This window comes from Lactuca serriola, chromosome 2 (assembly GCF_051521515.1).
Source record: "Lactuca serriola cultivar US96UC23 chromosome 2, Lser_US96UC23_V15, whole genome shotgun sequence".
NCBI classification, from domain to species: Eukaryota; Viridiplantae; Streptophyta; class Magnoliopsida; order Asterales; family Asteraceae; genus Lactuca; species Lactuca serriola.
The window spans coordinates 230429982-230449660 of NC_136409.1; the positions used below are offsets into that span (position 1 = coordinate 230429982).

At 35.7% G+C, this 19679-nt stretch overlaps 1 long non-coding RNA gene across 1 annotated transcript; it reads right to left on the reverse strand.

The window, feature by feature from the left end:
- Nucleotides 1–208: 208 nt before the first annotated feature.
- LOC145090861 (uncharacterized) lies at nucleotides 209–1451 on the reverse strand. Its single transcript, XR_013701791.1, has 3 exons — nucleotides 979–1451; nucleotides 749–844; nucleotides 209–573 (listed from the first exon to the last, which is right to left on the reverse strand). It is a non-coding gene; the product is annotated as an uncharacterized LOC145090861 (long non-coding RNA).
- Nucleotides 1452–19679: the final 18228 nt, after the last annotated feature.

Consider the following 19679-nt stretch of genomic DNA (forward strand, 5'->3'; position numbering starts at 1 on the left):
ACACCAGCTATTGCCTTTGCCTCTCCTCTATCAAGAACCTTACGCCTCGTTCCCAAGTTTAACAAAAGATAATATTGTCATTTGTGACATTATCAAGCTTAGAACCATGAACTTGACCATTGATTAAGAATTAATTTTAAGCTAGTTGAAACTAAAAATCAAAAGTAAGAAACATTTGGAGTTTTAAATAAATAAGAACCTGATGAGGGACACGAAGAAGAGAAAGAGTTCCATAACAGTCCAAGTAAAGAGCTTATTCGGATCCAATGTTTTCACCATAGACAAACTTGAAACACCCAAAATCAAAATAATCAAAGTGAGCAACACTTTCTTCTCCATTTCACCAGGGTCAAGTAAAATGCCTCAAAAGCTTCAAACTGTGTTCTTTATTTATTATTTTCTTTTTTTGATATTAGGGTGTTATAAAAATTTAAGAACCTTGTAGAGGGAACATCTGGACAAACACATCAAAGCTTTTCATCCAACACCTGTAACTGATACGTTAACTTCCTCAAATCAATCTTCCTTCACATATTTGTTATCACCATTGGACCACGCCATAAGAAAACCCATCTACAAAATCAACCAAAAATTTAACATTATCATCAAAGTTTGAGCCTTTCACTATTTAAATTTACAACTAACTTGAGTTGTTAGTGCCTAAACGTAGAAGAAACCCATTAACTTGCGTAGAGAAAAAAATAATAATAAGAGAGGGTTGCAGGCCTTATAGATACTAAATAGTTACCTGATGATTCAGCAGCTTCAGGTCTTACGATAAGGAAATCTACCCCTTTCAATTCATGAAGCAATTTCTACAAATCACCAAAAACCCAGAATATTCCTGTTGGTAATTGAAAATTCAAGCCAAAATGATCGCATTACCAAACAAGAACAATATCCAGAATCTACAACAAATAACAGAAAATAGAGGAGAAGAAAACCGCTCAAAACATTCGTGTTTGATGAACTCGATACCTTTTTTTTAGGGATGAGATAAATACACAAGAAAAATCATGAGAAGGTGGAACCGAAGGAGAAGCAGACGATAGTTTCCAGCGGTATGCAAGAGTGGAGCTTTGGGGGAAACCCCGACGACAAGAAGGAAAACCGATCATCAAGTTTTCTGCTTCAGCATGAGGTCAGGATGACCGGAAGCAAGCAGACAGCTACCTCTCAGCCGGTGAACAACTACGTTTGTTGGAACTTAGTCTTACTTCACTCTGAGTTAGGGATGAGGGGAGGTTGAAGCAGGCAAGAAATCGTTGTGTGCTATGAAAAAGAGAGATATGATAGCGGTGGTGGATTAACTTAATGGAGATGTGAGAAATTGGTAGTGACATATCTGGGGGAAGAAGCCTGGTCTTGGGAAGACAACATAGTTTGCGGTAGATTCCAAGAAGCTGCCATCGTATCATGGAGAATGGCATGGTGGAACGTGTAACCGAAGACCCGAATGAACAAGGATCCACTTTTGTCTTGATGCTGAGGTAAAACTCCAAAAAAAAATCACCATAATTCCAGCATAAATCATCCAAAAAATCGCTATTAAATCTCAAGACCCATTTTCCTCCATTTTTAGTACATACGGTTTATATATATATATATATATATATATATATATATATATATATATATATATATATATATATATATATATATGGAAAAGTGAATATACCCTTAAGGGTATATAAGCTTAGGTACCCAAACTCATCATAATACGTTGTTTTGTATCATATAATACATTTTAATTGTCTAATGTTCTTATAATTTAACTTCTAATTTGATTTACTTCCAAGATTTTTATAAATTACACATTTATCTTTCTCTTACATAATTTTCATTTTCATCTACAATATATAGTCTAATAAGTGTTCGGCAAAAAGATGTGATGTAAGAGAAAGATTATACGGAAATTTCGAATATCTTGAAAGTAAATCAACTTAAGATTGAAGTTTATGAACATTATAATGAATATATCAAACAAAACGACGTATTATGGTGTGTTCGGGTACCTAAGCTTATATACCCTTAAGGGTATATTCACTTTTCCCATATATATATATATATATATATATATATATATATATATATATATATATATATATATATATATATATATATATATACTAGTTTATAACCCGTGGGCACCACGGACTAGAAAGGTAAAAATAATTTTAATTAATTTATAAGGTAATTATTGAGCAATGATAAAAAAAATTAATAATTTAATAAATTAGAAAATATATATTACAAATAAATTTTTTGTTGACATGTTTGATATGTGTAAAATGGATGAGTGAATTAGTGGAAATTTAATTAATGAGGAAAAACCTTAGAATGACAAGTGGCAAATAATTAATGTGAAGCTCTAATTGATTGACACGTGGCAAATGTGCTACTCTTTTATTAGGTAGGGATATATATATATATATATATATATATATATATATATATATATATATATATATATATATATATATATATATATATATATATATTAGGTGTGAAACCATGTATTACATGAGTTTATTTAAAAGAAAACTTAAATATTAAATTTTAATGACATGAAAAGTTTGAATTTATAAGAAAAGTAAAAAAGTTATTGAATTATTAAAATTAAAGTATTTTTTCTCTTTTAAATTAAAAAAAATAATAAGAAGAAGAGAAATTACATGAATGGTCCCTATGGTTTGGAGTAATTTGCGCGTTTAGCCCTAATTTATTTTTTAACTCGAAATGTTCATACTGTTTGTTTTTGTTACGTGTTTGGTCACTATCTTACCTAAAAGGACTATTATGTCCTTATTTTAATAAATTAAAATAATATTTTTAGGTAACATAAGGTGAGGTGGGGGTGAGGTTGGGGTTGTTTATCTAAATAAATTAAAAAAGCAAAGGAAAATATATGTTTTAGATAAGACAGGGACCAAGCGCGGAACAAAAACAAACAGTAGGGAACTTTCGAGTTCAAAAATAAGTTAGAGACCAAACGCGTATATTACCCCACGCCATAGGGACCATTCATGTAATTTACTTAAAAAATAATCTTCTCAAATAATGAAAGTTTTTTTGTCACTTGTCACACTTTTATTCAATTTGCCAAATGTAATTTTGTGGTTATTTTGAAATAATTTTTTTTCACATGTCATTTTATGAGTTTTTCTATTTTATTAAATTCAACTTGATACTTTAATATAATAATTATAATAAATGTAGTAATAAATGAATATCAATTTTATTAATGAACTTACCTTTTAATTTCAAAATTCTCAAAATTAAATCTTATTAGTTTCTTTTATTTATTTCAATTATTTGTTTAAATTTAAAAGATAAAAAATATTTTCATTATAATTATTCATTAAAGTCTTAAAAAAGCCACTATATTATTTTTTTGTACGTTAAAACCCTTATACTTTTTAAAATGTATCATTTAAGGCATTGAGCTCGGTAAATCCTAGATAGTAAAAAATGTTAGGTACTCGATTCCCAACGTTTCTATTGTTACAATTCATTAGATTAAAAAAAGGGATATATACAATAAAGTTCCAATATTTTCATCGATTTAACAAGAAAGTCCTAAACTTTTAGTTTTTTTACAGTAAAGCCCAAATTACCGGTAGTTTTTGACACTTTTACCATTTTTTCCCGGTTTACCGGTAATTAGGATTTTTTTTGTGAAAAAAATAAAGTTTAGGACTTTCTTGTCAAATCGTCAATTAGGACTTTAATGTCCAAAAAATAAAGTTTAGGACTTTTTTGTCAGATCGTTGAAAATATTGGGACTTTAGTGTACATATAATTTTTTTGGTTAGAAATTTAATGGTATGATACACTTTAAGCATAAGATTTATTGAAACATTCTCTAATAAGTTAGATCCTATTGAAATCCTTTACGTGTGCTTCTTGTTAAATCGTTTTTTAAATCTAAACAAACCGACATTGAAAAAAATTGAGATAATCAAGAAAGAAAGAAAAAACCAGTGTAGTGTTGGCTTTTTGCAGTCTCAAAAATGGAGAAATTAGAAACCTAAAAAAACGAAATTGCCCTGACTTTATACAAACACAAACAACACATGCCTAGTAAAAAGGGTGTGAATGTGGATAAGGGAAAGAAGGGCAATTTTGTTTTTTTCTGTTTCTTATTTCTCCATTTTTGAGACTGCAAAAAGTAAACACAACCCTGGTTCTTTCTTTCTTTCTTGATTATCTCATTTTTTTTCAATGTCGGTTTGTTGAGATTAAAAAACGATTTAACAAGAAGCAAAACGTAAATGATTTCAATAGGATCTAGCTGATTAGAGAAGGTTTCAATAACTCTTATGCTTAAAGAGTATCATACCATTAAATTTATAACAAAGAAAAATTATATATACACTAAAGTCCCAATATTTTCAACAATTTGACAAAAAAAACTCCTAAACTTTATTTTTTGGACAGTAAAGTCCTAATTGACGATTTGACAAGAAAGTCCTGAACTTTATTTTATTGACAAAAAAAGTCTTAATTACTGGCTAACCGGGGAAAAAGGGTAAAAGTGTCAAAAACTGCCGGTAATTTGAACTTTACTGTCAAAAAAATAAAGTTTAGGACTTTCTTGTCAAATCGATGAAAATATTGGGACTTTACTGCATATATCCCTTATATATATATATATATATATATATATATATATATATATATATATATATATATATATATGAGTGTTTAAATGCACTAAAAAAAATAATATAATGGTTTTTTTAATCCTTTCATGAAAATAGAATAGGTTTTTCTAAGCTCAGAAAACCTTAAATACGAATTTTAGAAAATGTAAGGGTTTTAGTGTACTAAAAAATAATATAGTCGTTTTTTTAAGCATTTCGTGAAAATACATTGGATTTCTAAGGTTTTCCCTTTTTGCTTATTTTCTTATAAATTCAAAGTTCTCAAATATTTGGACCTTTATATATATATATATATATATATATATATATATATATATATATATATATATATATATATATATATTTTAAATTAACTCATGTAGTACATGGGTCTCACAACTAGTTTAGATAAATAAACAAATGAAACTAATGAGACTTTAATTTATTAATTTTGAAATTAGAAAGAAAGTTCATTAATGAAATTGAAAAGTATTTATTATTATTTATTACATTAAATACTATGTGGAATTTAATAAAATAAAAGAAAACATAAAATGACATGTAGAAAAAAATGAAAATAATAAGAAAAAGTCATATGACATAATGTATTAGAAGATGACAAATGATAAAACTATTTTTATTTATCAGGGATTATATATATATATATATATATATATATATATATATATATATATATATATATAAACCCTACAAATCATAAAAATACATAAAAAATACTTAGAGATCACAAATATTTTTTTGATATTTTTTACCTAAAAATCGCAGGTTTATTTACAAAAATCACTGAAAAGAAAAATAAATAACCGATTTTTTTTATGGTTTTTTTTTCAAAAAAAATTTCAGCGAAAATAAAGAAAAAGCTGCGAAAATTCATAATATAAAGTAAAAAAAAAAAAAAGATTTGTGATGTCTAAGGACGACCCACGAAGGGCAATTTGGGTATATCTTTTACTGCTAGTTAAAGTATATTGTGCTAATTACCAAAAACGTAAAAGTACAATGTTATAAATGGGTGGGTTTTCTATGTAAAATGCATGAATAAGAAAATGAAAATGAAAATGATATTGCGATTTAATGATATGATTTTTCACCTTATGGAAAACCTCTTACTTATCAACATCATTTTTTGTGCACTTTATGGATATTGGGATAAATCATGAAACATCATCTTTGATTTCTGAATCAAGGCTTTAGGCACTTGCTACTTGGTTGCCCATTGATCTTTATTTTTACACAACTACTTCTTCATTCGATGTGACCTAAATAATTAAACATGAATTAGAAGGATTTTAGACTTTAAAAGCTTTTTTTTATTTTGCAACCGTTTATACATACTTGTTGCATTCAAATAGGTATTTGATGCGTTATTTAATTGAACAAAAGTGATTTCGAATATCTTGTTAATGGATGTTGTGTAGTGGTAACTAATAAGTTCAATACTTTAACAACACTCATCCCCCTAATGACCTTTTTTATGTGTATCAATTCATGTGTCTGAATTAAATGAGGCACAATTACTAACTTGCACCTCATTTTATGTCATGATATTAACTATTATATATGATATTTGTGTAGATATAACTATGATTCTAATTAAAGGCTTACTTTGAACTATCCAAATATATTTTATAGATCTACCAGTAGCTAAGCTTCCATTAAACTGTTTCGATGGATAAATGTAATTTTAGTATAATACTAACAATTAACAATTATGTATTTGTTTTAAACCATTCTATACATATATAAACCTCAAAATTGAACAAATAAACAAACACTTTTTTCAGTCTGTTTTCAGATGGTCAAAAGTTTTGGTTTAACTCTTTTCTCGATCGGAAACAGCTGAGAATACGAAAATCCTTAAGAACACATCTCAAGTTAAGCAAACCAATTGTGAATAAACTTTTGACATTACTTCTAGACCAAGTAAAATTAAGTGTTGATGGCAAGATCAACATTAAGTGTGATGAGTCTAGACATTCATAATGGACGAGTTGATGGTAAGACCAAGTAAAGTGTTGTGAGCCTAGATACTTGTGGGGTCGATACGGACCCGTTGCATGCATTGTATTTGTATTGTTGTATGGAGTATTTTGGGGAACTCACTAAACTTTGGCTTACAATTGTGGATTCAAATGTTTTTCAGGTACTTATCGGATTAAGAAGGCGGGACTGTACACACGCACATCAATGGTTTTATGATTTGAGATTCCACATTGTTTTCCTTATAACTCTGATTTTGAATTATGGTTTATGAACAAATGGTTTGACTTTAATGTGACTATATAAAAATGGTTGTTTATTCTATTTTAAAAATGAAAATTTTATTCTGGAATTTTAGATGTTACAATACTGCTAGCTAATTTTCTGAAGTTTGATTGCATCAGGTGATGTTCAAAGATTATTGTGGTGTTCCTTCCAATCGTCATAATGTAAATAACGAATCATAACTGTTAGAACAATTTACTTTGAAAATCTCTTTCAATTATAGCAATACAATTAAGAAATGGAAATGTACATTCATATTTTTATAGCATACGATCAAAGAGAATAGCAATGTACTTTACTATGGCTACCAATTCAGGCAATGTACTTTAGCTTTACACAAAAGAAACACCTTCTACCCCCCGCTACGCGGGGGAGACCTTCTAGTTGTTTATTAAGATACTTGTAACAATATTTAAAGTTTTTTTTTTCAGAAAAATCCTAATATTTGGGAGAAATTAATGAAAAGATCCCAAAATAAATTTTTAATAGAAAAACCCAAAAATAGTGTGTGATGTCTCGATCAATCAAGACTTAGGATGGAAATTGATTAGGCGGATTACATAGATCTAGGGGTGTGTATGTGATGGTTTGGTTCAGTTATTAGACAAAACCAAACCATAACCGTTATAATCACTAAATGCATTTTGGTAACCACTAGGTGTCGGTTAGTAATGGATTTGTTATTGATTAATATCGATTAATCATAATAGTACAAAAATTACATAAAAAATAGAAAGTACATTATTGTAAAAATGAAAAAAAAAAACAAAAAGTAAATTGTTATAAAAATGATAGAAAATACTATTTTGTTAACTTAGTTGTAATCTTTCATCTATTTGTAACAACCACAAAAATTTTACCAAAAATTTAAACTTTTCAAAACCAATTCGGGTAAATAAAATTATTCAAACACCAACATAGTTTACAAATTGTTTTCCAAACGGTTTCATATCAGAGTTTCCAGAAACCCCAAATCATAAAATGTGAGAATGTGTACATCACGCCTTCGCCTTACCATGGTCACGTAAAGTACTTGAAACAATAATCAATAAATGTACGCTCGAAGGCTTAGTGAGTTACCCCTAAAATACTAACATATACAGTCCAACAGAATAATAACAAACAATATGCATAATGAGCCTTCAGCATGATTGGATTGCCTCGGAGGGCCTACAACCTATCTGGACCGCTCCCGAGCATTCAGCATGACTGGACCGCCTCGCAGGGCCTACAGTCTCGTCGAGCCTTCGGCATGACTGGACTGCCTCGCAGGGCCTACAGCCTATCCGGTCTGCCCCGGGTATGTTGGCCTACAACACAAAGCAGGACCGCCTCAACCCAACCACTAGACAAACAATCATGTGCACATAGATAACATATGCTAGCATATAAATATCTCAAACGACCGCCCTAATAAATCAATTAGCATAACAACATCCTATAACTAGGATACCAACATAACAAGCCTCTAGGCATACTATCAAGCTAACTAGTGCTAGTCAATAAGCATAACATGCAGTAAACCCGGATACAACCCGAAGGGCCGACATTGGTGCCTTAAACCCTGTTGATATGGTGAGAATAACTCACCTAACAAGTAGTGCATAACTGAACTCACCGACTACCTTGACTGCCTAAAATAACTAATACTTGATTATTAAATGGAATCTTCAAAATTGTCAAAAGGCCTATATTGTCCATTTCTTTAATTTGGGCCCAAGCCCCAATATCAATCAACTACCTAAAGTCCATAAACATAAGTCCATCAATGGCCTAATTTTCCCCATTAGGCCTTACCATAGGACCCTGTAACATCCTCCTCTAACATGTATCACAATATTGTCCTCTTTGGGCTCCCAACGCGAAACTTACCAGGGGGTCACCCATCCCTAGATTGCTCTCGCCTAGGCTCGCTTAACTGCAGAGTTCTTATGGGATCTGCTGCCCTCATGGCTTTAAAACGTGTTGTGACAAGGAAGGTATCCACACCCCTTATAAGGAGTGTTTAGTTCTCCTTCCAAGCCGATGTGGGATCAGGTGCAACCCACCAACACCCCCATTATAGGGTTCGACGTCACCATCGAACACATCGACCAGTGCCCCAGCTCTGATACCAACTTGTAACACCTATAAAATTCAAGCCAATTTAAAACATTTTAATACATTTAAAACCATTAAGTTATTACAATTTGTTTTCAAATTAATTTAAGCATCAGAGTATCCCCAGAATCAATCATGAAAATATGAGGAGGTGCACGATCATGCATTCGCCTTCCCGCGATCATCAGAAGTACCTAAAACAAAATCAACAACTATAATATAACAAATACAGAACAACATGCATAATGAGCCTTCAGCCTGACTGGACTACCTCGTAGGGCCTACAGCCTATCTACACTACTCCCAAGCCTTCGACATAACTGGACCACCTCGCAGGGCCTACAGTCTATCTGGACCGCTCGTCGAGCCTTCGGCATGACTGGACCGCCTCGCAGGGCATACAGCCTATCCGAACCTCCCCGGATATATTGGCCTACAGCACAAAGCAGGACCGCCTCAACCCAACCCCCAATCAAACAAACATGTGCACATAAATATCATACACTAGCTCATATCATATAACAGTCAAACCGATCTAACATATCACTAATCATAGCAACATCCCATTAATCGGGATACATACCCAAAATGTAACGCCCGGGTTTCAGGGCTAAGCATTTTTGTCAATGTAATAGTCTAGGTCAACTCTTGTAACTCTTTTTGAAGTAATAAAGATGAAATATTTGAGTATTATGTGGATTATATGTGTTTATTATTTAATTATAAATGTATAATTAATAAAGAATAAAAATGAGCGTCAAAATTAAAGTGTGAGATAATCCCGATATCTCTACATAAAGTTGTAGAATATGTCTCAAGGTTTCCGTGCATATAAGGAACGCCGAAATCCGAGTTATAACGAAGAAGTTATGACCCGTCGAAGTTTCACGACAAAACCGGCACGATACCGGGAAGCGTGAATAGTGAATTTACGATAGAGCGAGATTTAGCCTTAGTGATCTAAACGAAAGTCGTAGAATATGTTAAAATAAGAACATCGATAAAAAGAACGCCCAAATCTGACTTCGTATGAAGAAGTTATGAGATTTTAAACAGACCAATCCTGTCCCGGCTTGTTAAAAATATAATTTTAAAAATAAAGTCAAAATTAGCCGACGGAGTCTAAACGAAAGTTGTAGAGTACGTCTTCACCTACGCGTGGATATAAAGAATGTCAAAAACGGAGTTCGTATGAACAAGTTACAAATTATAATAGCATATTTACGTATTAAAATAAAGTATAAATCATGTATACGTACACATATATATACATATGTATATATCATTAGAAAGGTATCGACGATGCGGTCATTATAAGACTAATGTTGAGTTCTTTCGACATTAGTTTAGTACAAATATCATTAAATCCATTTAAAATAGTATTATAGAGGGGTGTTTAGTTGTTTATATAACTAAAAGGTCATTAAGTAATTATGGAGGGTAGTTTTTGAAAATTCAATTAGTATAAATAAGAGCCTTGGGCTCTCATATTTCTTGCACCATTCTCTTGATTCAAGAGTCTTTCTCTCCTTATCCCCCGAGCATTTCGGTCCCTCGTGATTCGACTTCTCTTTCTGTAGTTTAGTATAGTAAGGTGAGCGCTGAAGCGCTGCACGAATCTTTCTTAGAAAGATTCAGCGACGAAGTTCTGCCCCTGCAGAGCCCGACTCCTAGCTAAAACCCCCTTGTAAGTAAGTTATACTTACCTTATTTTAATATAGCTTATATTTAAAATTAATATTGTTATTATGAACTTATAATAAATATTTGAGCTATTATTATAACTTATATAAGTGTCGTTATAATATTTTTTTTTAACTACTCGCGGTACGGGGAATCTGGTTTAAAGGGCCGCATAGGGTTGTTGGATTTCAGAAGTGCTATATGCCAAAATGGTCCTGCCCTCCGGTGTTTTGTGTCTGGCCCCTGTCTGTACATAGTGGTTGGAAAATATTGTTTAACGCTTATATAATAATAATAATACTAAGACTAATAGTTGGTCACGGTAAATATTAGACTAAAATTTAGCGATAATAATGCTAGGTTTCGTCGAATGAAAATAGAATCGTTAGAAGCAAGCGCTGCCCGATTTTGGAATCATCACCTTAACAAGTGAGTGCATAGTTACTTTCAACTTACACATAGATATGAAGTATTTTATATAAATTACGTGCTATGTGTGCATATTATCTGAATACTTGCTATCTATGCTAGATGAACGTTGTTATACATGTTTTCAATGATTTAAACTGTATATGTATTTTATATCTACGAAAATGTTGGGGTAAAACATGGGTGGATGCAATAGATGATGTGTGATAAAATGATGAGAGGCCTCGATGTTGATGTTGTTGATTCTGTCATCTAGCGGAGTATGGATGACGACCACGGACTCTTCTAGACAGTCCAGTGGAACACTAGCAGGCTCGCAACCTGTAGGTGTTTGTGAACGATATGTTCACCGGTGTACTCCATCCCCCACATGGTTGCCTTTAGGACATTTATTGCTGAGGAATCCCCTTAGCAGTAGTGTCCGTCCCGATGATGATCCTTAGGCTAGGTCCCTTATGATAGGTGTTTAGGGACGTAAAGTGAGGATAACGGGAACGAGTAATCGGGTTATTGTTTATCGATGAAATTAATAAACTTATTTATTGTGGTTTGAAAACCCTATGTGCTCACCAGGCTCCCAAGCCTGACCCACTCAGTTTTATGTATTACAGGTAGTGGCGCATGAGCATAGGTGTGATGTTTTGGATGAGGGATTACGGATATAGGCCTGTAGATATGAAATAATGTAGTAAGGCTTATATTGTATTGTTTATGCTTTTGATCTGTACGAACATGACATCCCGAGTCTTTTAATGAAATACATTTCTATGGAAATGCTTTTGATAAATCTTTATCATATTTTTGTTTTGGGACAAATTCCGCAACACTTTCATTTAAAATGTAACTCTGATTTTTAAACAAAGCATAAAAAAACCGGTCTTTTCTGACCGTGATTTTGGGGATGTCACAGTTGGTATCAGAGCATTAGTTTAAGCGAACTAGGAATTTGTAGGATTTCTAGACTTAAACTTAGAATGCTAAGCGATGATTGTGAGGTGTGAGCACTAGCTTATTTTAGGAATTGTGCCTAAAATGCTTTTATGTGCTAAATGCTTTGTGCATAATATGCTGTTAATTGTTCGGATCTATGGTCTGTTGCCGACCGGATCTGGAAACCTTATGTGTTTAGGATTCTAAACGTACGACTACGATATTAGAACTAGCATGTAAACGTTTTGGAGTGATAAGGACGATTTAAAACGTCTATCCTAAATAAAGATCTAAATTCACCTTATTCGGTGTATAGATCAAGATGGCAAGGACCCGTAGCGGAAACGTGAACGAAAATGGAGGTAGGAACCAACCCCCAGTGGTTCAGCAAATACCTGTTGTTGAAGAAGTTGCACCTGAGCCAGTCACCATGGCTGGAGTTCAAGCCATGATTCAGGCTATGCTAGCTGAACAAAGGGAAGAAATGAGACGGATGCTCCACGAAAATAGGGATGAACCTACCATACATGATGAACCGACGGAGCCGGTTCCCGAGCCATCTGAGGAAGGGAACTATAGCCGCCAAGTGAGTCAAGTAGGGACTCAAGGTGAGCAAAAGGATGGCCCAGAAGGGAGAAACAACAAGGATGGGCGGATGTACAAAAATTTCTTGGGTGCGAAACCACCAAGTCTCTCAGGAAGCCCAAAGCCTGTTGAGATTATGGACTGGATCTCCGAGATGGAGATGGTGTTTGAGAGCTGCGACTACAGCGAGAAGCAGAAGACTGTCTTCGCTGTGAGACAATTGAAAACTGGAGTCTTGAGCTGGTGGAAGCTATTGGCAGATACAATGCCACGGGGAGAAGCTCTGAAAATGTCATGGGATGAGTTCTTGGAACAACTGAAGGCGCAGTACTGTTCAGAGATAGACCTGATTGATCTGAACAATGAGTTCCAAAATTTGAAGAAGGGGAGAATGAGCATCGATGACTATGCTGCTGCATTTACGGAAAAGATGAAGTTGTTTCCATACCTAGTGCCAACCGAACTTTCCAAAATTGAGAAATTCGCAAACGAACTGCCGGCTGACTTTGGCCCAACAGTCAAGATGGAAAGCACTCTGAAATCAGCTGTTCGAGCAGCTAAGAACGTGGAGACCCAACAAAAGGAAAGAGGTTTGGAGAGGGCTGAGGTTGGTGAGAAACGGAAGTTCAATGGATCCTCGAAGTCCAACAAGAAGAGTAGATTCTCGAAGTCTGGTTCGAGGGGAGGAGGATCAGAAGCGAAGTGGTGTGACAAGTGCAAGAAGAAGCACTCTGGGAAGTGTGACGGAGGGGTCACTTGTTACAAGTGCGGAAAGCCTGGGCACTACGCCAATGAATGCACCCTCAACCAGAAAGCATGTTATGGGTGCAATGAAGAAGGGCACATTTTGAAGGACTGCCCGAAGAAGAAGGAGACAGGAAGACCCAACATACCACCGAAGTCGAAGGCGAGAGCCTTCCAGATGACGCTCGAGGCTGCAAAGGAGGCAGCAGACGTCGCTTCAGGTACCTTTCTTGTAAATGGTTTGCTTGCAAATATACTATTTGATTCCGGAGCCAACTACTCCTTTGTGTCGCATAAATTTGGTGGAAAATTAGCATTGCCTGTAGAAAAACTAGATAATGCCCTGATTGTAGAAGTTGCCAGTGGCAAATTCGTACCTGTTAGTAATCGTATTAGGAACATCGTCATTGACCTAAACGGAAACGAATTCCACGAAGAGCTATTACCCATAGAGTTAAACGGTTTCGACATCGTTTTGGGTATGGATTGGCTTAGCGCCAACGATGCTGAGATTCAATGCCGAAAGAAGATAGTAAAGGTAAACCCACCCGGAAAAGAATCATTTATGGTGTATGGGGACAAACGCAGAGTGAATTCTGGAATCATCTCCCTGATGAAAGCCAGGAAATGTTTGTCCAAAGGATGTGCATCATACTTGGCATTCGTAATCGATGCCAAGAAGGAGAAGAAAGAGGTGCAGAATATACCGGTTGTGTGTGATTATCCGGAAGTCTTTCCCGAAGATCTTCCCGGATTACCACCTGATAGGCAAGTGGAGTTTCGTATAGACTTGTTACCAGGAACAACACTGATAGCAAAGGCACCTTACCGATTAGCACCGACGGAGATGAAGGAGCTCATGACGCAACTTCAGGAGCTGTTGGACAACGGTTTTATTCGACCTAGTTCATCACCCTGGGGAGCTCCAGTGTTATTCGTGAAGAAGAAGGACGGAAGTATGAGAATGTGTATAGACTACCGAGAGCTGAATAAGGCAACGGTGAAGAACAAGTATCCATTGCCGAGGATTGATGACCTATTCGATCAGCTGCAAGGTTCGAGCTACTTCTCAAAGATCGATCTTAGGTCAGGATATCATCAGCTAAAGGTGAGAAAGCAGGATATTGAGAAGACTGCATTCAGAACGAGATATGGACACTACGAGTTCTTGGTTATGTCATTCGGGCTAACCAATGCTCCCGCAGCATTCATGGATTTGATGAATAGGGTTTGTAAACCATTCCTCGATAAATCCGTGATAGTGTTCATCGACGACATTCTCATCTACTCGAAAAGCCAAGAGGAGCATGGCAAGCATCTACGGGAAGTATTAGAAGTGTTGAAGAAGGAGAAGCTTTTTGTAAAGTTCTCCAAATGCGACTTTTGGATACGGGAAGTCCAATTCTTGGGTCATGTTGTTAACCAGGAGGGAATAATGGTTGACCCCGCAAAGATCGAGGCTGTAATGAAGTGGGAACGTCCAAAGAGTCCCACGGAGATTCGAAGCTTTCTAGGATTAGTCGGATATTATCGACGATTTATCCAAGGCTTTTCTTCGATAGCTGCTCCATTAACAGCTTTGACTCATAAAGGAGCTACGTATACGTGGAGTGAGAAACACGATGAGGCATTCGAGAAGCTAAAGAAGAAGTTATGTGAAGCACCGATACTTTCTCTACCCGATGGAGTCGAAGATTTCGCGGTTTATAGTGACGCTTCTGGAGTCGGGTTGGGTTGTGTTCTGACCCAAAGAGAAAAGATGATAGCATACGCATCTCGACAATTGAAAGAGCACAAAAAGAACTACCCCACTCATGATCTGGAGTTGGCAGCGGTAGTTTTTGCCTTAAAGATATGGAGGCATTACCTCTACGGCACGAAGTGCAAGCTCTTCACTGATCATAAGAGTCTCCAGTATCTCTTTAATCAGAAGGAGATGAACATGAGGCAACGACGCTGGCTAGAACTTCTCAAGGACTACGACTGTGAGATACTTTACCACCCAGGTAAAGCAAATATTGTTGCTGATGCTCTCAGTCGGAAAGTCAATCTGGAAAGGAAAAGGCCAAGAGCGTTAAGAATTGAAGTCGTCTCGACGATTGTGGAAAGTATCAGGAAATCTCAAGAAGAAGCTTTAGAGAAAAATGACCGAAAGGAAGAACGTTAGTGTTTGGTACAAACAGTCGAGGACTGAAGGTATTCCAAGATCGAATTTGGGTACCTAAGACGGGAGGAATAAGAGATCTTCTGATGGAAGAAGCACACAAGACCATGTACTCGATTCATCCCGGTAGCACTAAAATGTATAGGGACCTAAAACCCTACTACTGGTGGCCGACGATGAAGCTCGATGTTGCGAAGTATGTGGCCGAGTGCGTAACATGTGCGAGGGTTAAGGCACAACATCAGAAACCGTATGGGAGTTTGGAACCTTTACCTGTACCCATGGGTAAATGGGAAGACATCACCATGGATTTTGTGACTAAACTGCCCAGGACGAAGAACGGTCACGACATGATTTGGGTAGTCGTGGATCGTTTCACCAAGAGTGCACACTTCATAGCAGCCAACGAGAAGTGGTCTATGGATAAGCTCGCAAATGCTTATGTGAAGGAAATTGTAAGACTTCACGGTGTCCCTCTTACGATTGTATCAGATCGTGATAGTCGTTTCACGTCAAGGTTTTGGAGGAGTCTACAAGAGGAGTTAGGTACAAAGTTGTGTTTGAGTACTGCTTATCATCCGCAAACTGATGGTCAGAGCGAAAGAACGATTCAGACGCTGGAAGATATGCTGAGAGCATGTACCCTCGAATTCCAAGGGAATTGGGACGAGCACTTACCTCTGGTAGAATTTTCCTACAACAATAGTTTTCACTCGAGCATCAAGATGGCTCCTTATCAAGCCTTGTATGGGCAGAAGTGTCGTACGCCGTCTTGTTGGCTTGAAGCCGGAGAGAAGCAGTTTATGGGCCCCGAGATAGTCCATGAGACTGCTGAGAAGTTGAAGGTGATTAGGGAAAGGATGTTAGCAGCCCAGGATCGTCAGAAGAGTTATGCTGACAAGAAAAAAACGACCGATAACTTTCGAAGTTGGGGATTCCGTTTTGCTTAAAGTCTCACCGTGGAAGGGACTTATACGATTTGGGAAACGAGGAAAGTTGAGTCCAAGGTTTATTGGACCGTTCAAAGTTCTCCAGAAGATAAGGAACCAAGCTTACAAGCTGTAATTGCCCGAAGAACTCAATGGTATTCATAACACCTTCCATGTGTGTTATTTGAGGAAATTCACGGGATATGTTCCCGACATAATTCCAATCTCAGAGTTAAGGATGGATGAAAATAAAAGGTTGATCGAAGAGCCTGAGACAATTGTTGACCGTAAGACTAAGAAGTTACGACGCAAGATGGTCGACTTGGTGCTAGTACGATGGAAACATTCGAATGAGCCGAATCTCACTTGGGAAACAGAGGATGACATGATGAGTCGCTATCCACATCTGTTTGCTGATGCATGATTCCGGGACGGAATCATCCTAAGGGGGAGAGAATTGTAACGCCCGGGTTTTAGGGCTAAGCATTTTTGTCAATGTAATAGTCTAGGTCAACTCTTGTAACTCTTTTTGAAGTAATAAAGATGAAATATTTGAGTATTATGTGGATTATATGTGTTTATTATTTAATTATAAATGTATAATTAATAAAGAATAAAAATGAGCGTCAAAATTAAAGTGTGAGATAATCCCGATATCTCTACATAAAGTTGTAGAATATATCTCAAGGTTTCCGTGCATATAAGGAACGTCGAAATCCGAGTTATAACGAAGAAGTTATGACCCGTCGAAGTTTCACGACAGAACCGGCACGATACCGGGAAGCGTGAATAGTGAATTTACGATAGAGCGAGATTTAGCCTTAGTGATCTAAACGAAAGTCGTAGAATATGTTAAACTAAGAACATCGATAAAAAAGAACGCCCAAATCTGACTTCGTATGAAGAAGTTATGAGATTTTAAACAGACCAATCATGTCCCGGCTTGTTAAAAATATAACTTTAAAAATAAAGTCAAAATTAGCCGACAGAGTCTAAACGAAAGTTGTAGAGTACGTCTTCACCTACGCGTGGATATAAAGAACGTCAAAAACGGAGTTCGTATGAACAAGTTACAAATTATAATAGCATATTTACGTATTAAAATAAAGTATAAATCATGTATACGTACACATATATATACATATGTATATATCATTAGAAAGGTATCGACGATGCGGTCATTATAAGACTAATGTTGAGTTCTTTCGACATTAGTTTAGTACAAATATCATTAAATCCATTTAAAATAGTATTATAGAGGGGTGTTTAGTTGTTTATATAACTAAAAGGTCATTAAGTAATTATGGAGGGTAGTTTTTGAAAATTCAATTAGCATAAATAAGAGTCTTGGGCTCTCATATTTCTTGCACCATTCTCTTGATTCAAGAGTCTTTCTCTCCTTATCCCCCGAGCATTTCGGTCCCTCGTGATTCGACTTCTCTTTCTGTAGTTTAGTATAGTAAGGTGAGCGCTGAAGCGCTGCACGAATCTTTCTTAGAAAGATTCAGCGACGAAGTTCTGCCCCTGCAGAGCCCGACTCCTAGCTAAAACCCCCTTGTAAGTAAGTTATACTTACCTTATTTTAATATAGCTTATATTTAAAATTAGTATTGTTATTATGAACTTATAATAAATATTTGAGCTATTATTATAACTTATATAAGTGTCGTTATAATATTTTTTTTTAACTACTCGCGGTACGGGGAATCTGGTTTAAAGGGCCGCATAGGGTTGTTGGATTTCAGAAGTGCTATATGCCAAAATGGTCCTGCCCTCCGGTGTTTTGTGTCTGGCCCCTGTCTGTACATAGTGGTTGGAAAATATTGTTTAACGCTTATATAATAATAATAATAATAAGACTAATAGTTGGTCACGGTAAATATTAGACTAAAATTTAGCGATAATAATGCTAGGTTTCGTCGAATGAAAATAGAATCGTTAGAAGCAAGCGCTGCCCGATTTTGGAATCATCACCTTAACAAGTGAGTGCATAGTTACTTTCAACTTACACATAGATATGAAGTATTTTATATAAATTACGTGCTATGTGTGCATATTATCTGAATACTTGCTATCTATGCTAGATGAACGTTGTTATACATGTTTTCAATGATTTAAACTGTATATGTATTTTATATCTACGAAAATGTTGGGGTAAAACATGGGTGGATGCAATAGGTGATGTGTGATAAAATGATGAGAGGCCTCGATGTTGATGTTGTTGATTCTGTCATCTAGCGGAGTATGGATGACGACCACGGACTCTTCTAGACAGTCCAGTGGAACACTAGCAGGCTCGCAACCTGTAGGTGTTTGTGAACGATATGTTCACCGGTGTACTCCATCCCCCACATGGTTGCCTTTAGGACATTTATTGCTGAGGAATCCCCTTAGCAGTAGTGTCCGTCCCGATGATGATCCTTAGGCTAGGTCCCTTATGATAGGTGTTTAGGGACGTAAAGTGAGGATAACGGGAACGGGTAATCGGGTTATTGTTTATCGATGAAATTAATAAACTTATTTATTGTGGTTTGAAAACCCTATGTGCTCACCAGGCTCCCAAGCCTGACCCACTCAGTTTTATGTATTACAGGTAGTGGCGCATGAGCATAGGTGTGATGTTTTGGACGAGGGATTACGGATATAGGCCTGTAGATATGAAATAATGTAGTAAGGCTTATATTGTACTGTTTATGCTTTTGATCTGTACGAACATGACATCCCGAGTCTTTTAATGAAATACATTTCTATGGAAATGCTTTTGATAAATCTTTATCATATTTTTGTTTTGGGACAAATTCCACAACACTTTCATTTAAAATGTAACTCTGATTTTTAAACAAAGCATAAACAAACCGGTCTTTTCTGGCCGTGATTTTGGGGATGTCACACAAAAGGTCACTAACATAGCATCATCCTATATACTAGGATATCGACCTAACCAGGTCGCTAAGCATATCACCATCTAATTACCAAGATGTAAATCAATAACATATCATGTAAATAACCCAGATACAAATCCAAAAAGGGTCAGCATTGGTGCCTTAGACCCTGTTGATATAGTGAGGATAACTCACCTGGCACTGCTGAAGTCCCGCAGATAAAACTCAAGTTGCTGGTTGACATATTCCCAGACTGTCAACATCAAACAATACCCAATTAATAATCGGGTTCCAAACCTAA